Here is a 6,000-nt window from a genome sequence, read left to right on the forward strand (position 1 = left end):
TTAAAAACACTTCCTGAGCCCAGGTGTGTACAGTTGTGCCCCTCAGTTTATGCAACACTTGCACAATTTGTAAGATGTGGACCATTTAGTAAATATAGGAAGTTACTATGGAATGAAATGGGAGCCAGCCCATTCCATTTGTAACCTGAGGATTCGTGGAAGTGAATCTTGTACCTTGAACATGATCACTCCCTCCTTTTGCCCACACATTTGCTAATCGAATGCACAGTTCGTTAGGTGCACATGAGGTATTTCAGGGTGGGAAAGGCCATGAGGGGATAGTGATGGAACATGCCACCTGCTTAAGATCATCCCAGGCCTCCTCGATTCACTTAAATACCTCATGTTCCCCACAATTGCTTCCCCACCAACCTGTTGTGGCATGTCACTTACCACATGAAAGTCTAGCAAGTTGTCTCCTCTCCAGCCTCTCAGCCGTGTGTGCCCCTCTGTAGCTCCGTTTAGGCCTGCACAGGCCTCGCCCAGCATTTTACTGGCTTAAACGGAGTGTTGGATGGGAGAGGCGGGGGTGCTTCTGAAGCTCCATTTTGGCCAGCAAAATGCAGGGCGAATGTTGCAGAGCCTCTGTTGATGTTCGTAAGGGCAAAAACTCTCATGGTGATGCAAGTTTCGTAGTTTCAAGACTTGTTTGTAAACACTAGGGGGCACTTAACGTGTAACTTTGAAGGTTTGCTAAAGGAATGCTGGTAACCCAGGGATTGCCTGTAAACACAAGTGATCAGGCAAAAAACTTACTACAATGTGAATCAAATTATGTTTTTGGGTATCACAGAACAGCACAATCATTAAACAACCCATATAATAAAGGGTTAATAAATAATAAAAAACAACAATTTTGCCATAGATTGATCAGGAGATGCCAGTTCTTGACCTGTGCAACTCCTGTGTAATTCATATAAAGCAATCTCAGCATCTCTGGAGGTAGCTCCTTAGTAGGAGGGATGTTCAATGTTCCCTCCCTCCCTCTCCCCCTTCTTGATAACTTCCCCTCTCAAGTGAATTGTGTGTGCACTTTTTCATGGAGTAAAAGCCTTTCCCCCTTCTTCCCATCCACAAATAAAAAACCCAGTTTAACTTTCTAAAGTATGCTTTCAATTGCTTAAATTTTTTTTTATTTAATTAAAAGGGAATTTTACACAAGATTATAAAAACTACAGGAACACAAAAGGGGAAGTGAAAAAAGACAAAATATAAAAGAAAAAGATAAAAAAGGAAAAAAAAATATCTGAAGAGTGACTTCCAATCTTTCAAACAAATAATTGCCATCTCCAGCTTCACAAACGACATATGTTCCCTTCTTTCAATAATCTATTCTTTTTAACCAATAGATCCCCAAAATTCCCAATTCAGCTTAATCTATTTTCAGCAAAAATTCAAACATGGTCTCCTGTCTTCTATAAAAATATTTACTGCTCTCTCCCTTAATCAGACAAATCAATAGAGCCATTTCCACTATCTCTGCCATCCTCTCAATTCTTTCCTCCATGTAGTCTTTCAACTAAGGTATATTTTTAATTCCTGTCACACAGCATGTACTTTGGAAACTAAATTTATTTCAATAGCAAGCAAAATGCTGAAGCTGACATTCTCAACCTCCAGGCAGAAAATTTCCTGTTTACTGTAGTTGTCTAGTGTGATACTCACTTTTTCCCACTGGTGACGCTAAAGGTTTATTTTGAAATTCCCATATGCGCTGTGCTTCTGTGGCATTTGATAGATGGACACGTGGACTAAAAAGACTTGCACTGAAAAGGCAGATGTATAATGCATTTTATTTCAGACATCTTCTTAATTCTGTTTTTTTAAATTAGATTTTTAAAATGTATAGGAACATTAGATTTTGGACAGGGAGGGTGAAGGACATGCTTTGTTGTTCTGTGTGTTTACTTTCATCTACAAATCAAGCTATTTCCACTAATCTGAATAACAATCAAATTACTTGAATAATACAGGGATATAATTTAATAACGTTCTGATGTTGCTTTAGTCTAACAATTCTGCGTATTTCCTAAATTGCTTACCAGCTGGTAATTGGCATAGGGGGAAAATCCATCACTCTCACAGTTTCTGTTTAATTTATTATAATGCTGTGACACTAAATGAAATTAATACTTAATGGAGAATTTCAGATTAAAAGGAGGCGCAGGTGAGCACTGTTGACTGACAAAAAAGATTCAAACCTTCAAATCCTGGAGAAATACAGTAGTTGGACAAACTTTAAATGAATGCAGCATTTTTCCTTAGTAGAGCAGGGCAGGCATATTTTTGTGGTCCAGGATTTAGAATACACAATCACAAAGTAGGAAGAGATTTTAGAGCAGTGGTTCTCAACCTGTGGGTCGGGACCCCTATGGGGGTCGAATGACCCTTTCACAGGGGTCGCCTAAGATAATAGAAAACACATATTTTCGATGGTCTTAGGAACAAAGACACCAATTTTATGGTTGGGGGGGGGGTTCATCACAATATGAGGAACTATTAAAGGGATGCGGCATTGGGAAGGTTGAGAACCACTGTTATAGAGTATCTTTTAGTCCAACTCACTGTTCGAACAGGAAACTCTATTACATTCTGGACAAAGGGCTGTCCAATCTCTTCTTTAAAAACCTCCAATGATGGAGCACCCACAACTTTTGGAGGAAAGCCATTCCACTGATCAATTGTTCTCACGGTCAGGAAATTTCTCCTTAGTTGGATTTCTCTTTGATAATCTTCCACCTGTTACTTCTTGCTTTGGAGATGTTTAGAGAATATCTGGTCTAACACAGCCAATACAAAGATGATTAGGGGACCGGAGACTAAAACATATGAAGAACAGTTGCAGGAACTGGGTATGTTTAGCTTAAGAGAAAGAAGGACTAGGGGAGACATGATAGCATTGTTCCAATATCTCACGGGTTGCCACAAAGAAGAGGGTGTCAAAACTATTCTCCAAGGCACCTGAGGGTAGAACAAGAAGCAAAGGGGGGGGGGAACTAATCAAGGAGAGAAGCAACTTAGAACAGGAGAAATTTCCTGACAGTTAGAACAATTAATCAGCGGAACAGCTTGCCTCCAGAAGTTGTGAATGCCCCAACACTGGAAGTCTTTAAGAAGATGTTGGATAGCCATCTGTCTGAAATGGTATAGGGTTTCCTGCCTAGGCAGTGGGTTGGACTAGAAGACCTCCAAGGTCCCTTCCAACTCTACTATTGTATTGTATTGTATTGTATTGTATTGTATTGTATTGTATTGTATTGTATTGTATTGTATTGTATTGTATTGTATTTCATATGGCTTCTCCCCATTTTTACCTGGAGATATCAAGTACTGAATCTGAGACCTCCTACATGCAAAACAGCTGCTTTACCACTAATTATTCGTCCACCTTGTCCAAGAACTCACAGGATTCAGCATCTTCAGTAAAATAATAAGAGGCCCAAAGAAGATTTTCACCCAAGGCCTTGAAAACAAGTACTTTCTTAGAAAACTAGTATCAATTGTAGCAGACCAATCTTCTATTTTATATATATAAAAGGTAAATACCACTCACTCATCATGAAATCTCCAGAACCGTAAAGCCTACAAACTTGAAATTTGGCACGCACATTCCTCTTGGCTTCTAGGTGCTCACTAAGAAAGGATTTTTCAAAATGACCATCAGATCGTTAGTATTTTTATACAGTAATTAACACGCTCTGATGCTAAGGAGTTCTACTCCTTCTCCCCACCTGAAAGAACTCTGTTCCAACTGCCACTTGCCTTATATTAACACACTCTGATGCTAAGGAGTTAGACATTCTACTCCCCCTCCCCACCTGAAAATAAGTCTCACATTCCTTTACATCAGTTCAAACTGGCAGACGTTCCACTCCTTCACTCCGGAACAGTCTTTGGCTCCTTACAGTACTAAACATCGGTACCTCACCAACATGTCTATGCCTTCCATCTATGAAACTGCTTCCAGACTCAAGGTGTTGGAAGTGATATTTCCTTATGTGTTTCAATCACTGGCCACCATTGAGACAACAGATTGTGAATCAAATTCCTCCTGTATAACCTGATCACATAGCTTCATCACGAAGCACGGGTATCCAGCTAGTTATTTATATAAGCATGCACTCATTTCTCAGGTCTTCAATTCCAAGTGGTCAATCTTTCAACTTCAAAAAGGTAGAAAAGTCATTGGACAAATATATTTAGTCTTGCTGACCTTTCTAGAAAACAAGATGTCTCTCAGCACTGTGTTTTCCTAGTTGTCTTTCTTATTAACAAAAATATTTGGTTTTCTTTTTATTTTGTCATTGCTAATCTTCCTGCAATTGTAAGGAACATAGAGCCTTGACACCAGATAGTCATCACGAGGACCTGTCATTCGGCTGTTCTCTCTTTAATCTGTTGATATTCATTCTAGTGCAGACTTGGGCTTTTTATAGTCCCTGAGTCACATCTGGTCCTTTGACTGTCCCTGTCTGGCTGCATGGATTGCTTTTATTTTGAAGGTGATTTCTCCCCCCCCCCATGAATATATTTGCATGTGAATGCCTAAGCACCTTTATAGCTCTATTGATTTGGCCCTCCACAACTGTCCTAGGTTCTCATGTGACCCCTTGGGAAAATTTATTACCCACCCCAGTTGTAGTGGGTGGAACAATTTCCATCCATTTCTCCTTGTGTGGCCTTCGGGGTCAAGCTATTTTCCAAAGCACCTGAAGGCCAGACAAGGAATAATGGATGAAAACTGATCAAGGAGAGATTCAACCTAGAAATAAGATGAAATTTTCTGACGGTGAGAACAATCAACCAATAGAACAGTTTGCCTTCAGAAGTTGTGGGAGCTTCATCACTGGAAGCTTTCAAGAAGAGACTGGACTTCCATCTGTCCGAATTGGGAGCGGGGTAGGACTACAAAATGTACAAGGTCCCTTCCAAGTCCCTTAATCTGTTAAAACACCATATTTTTTTCTCCACTTTGATCAAATTTATTGCACCTATTTTGTGTTCAGTGCTTTTAACTGGCCATCCAAAAGGGGCGTGGAGTGAAGTATGAGACTGGTTCTGAAATGTGTCTTCACTGCTGCTCTGAAATGTGCCTTAAGCTCTCACATGCTTTAGAGCAGTGGTGGTGAACCTTTTGGGCTCATTATGTCAAAAATTCAGAAAATGCCTAATTTGACTCCGCTGTCATGTCCCACCCCAACAAAAGAGAAACTGTTCTTGACATATTTATTGTTTTTTTAAAAAAATACAATCCAATCATGTGTAGTGATATGTGGCAGCCCCTTAGCTATTGGAACACTTTATCGTGTAACCCCTAGTCCTTCTTTTTATTAAACTAGACATACCCAATTTCTGCAACTGTTCTTCATGTGTTTTGGCCTCCAATCATCCCCTAATCATCTTTGTTGCTTTTCTCTGCACTCTTTCTAGAGTCTCAACATCTTTATTATATTGTGGTGTCCAAAACTGGATACAGTATTCCAAGTGTGGTCTTACCAAGACATTATAAATTGGTACTAACACTTCACATGATCTTGATTCTGCCCCTCTGTTAATGCAGCCTAGGACTGCGTTGACTTTTTTGGCAGCTGTAGCACGCTCCTGGATCTGTATAAACTAGTGGCTACCAAGCTGGAGTCCACTGGACACACAGGTGGCACGCACCTTAGACACAGGTGTCCAGTGTTTCGAGGAATAACTGGGAGTTTTAAGCATCTGAAGAGCCAGGTTTGAAAAATATTGACCCAATCTGCAAGAAGATCAGCAGAATCATACAAAAGGAACGCATTTTGATTATTTTTAAGGAGTGAAGTTTCTCTTCCCCCCTGCCCCTCCGCCAAATTAAAGGTGAAACAAAGAGCATGGAGCAAACTGCTCATATATCCACTCTTAAACCCTTCCCCTAATCCTACTCAAAATTTCCACTACCGGTTCTCCTGAACCTGTAAGAACTGACTGAATACCACCTCTGGAGTGAGAGCCATAGATTGGACAATTGGG

The sequence above is a fragment of the Natrix helvetica genome, assembly GCF_964273705.1.
Source record: "Natrix helvetica genome assembly, chromosome: 2".
Classification (NCBI taxonomy): domain Eukaryota; kingdom Metazoa; phylum Chordata; class Lepidosauria; order Squamata; family Natricidae; genus Natrix; species Natrix helvetica.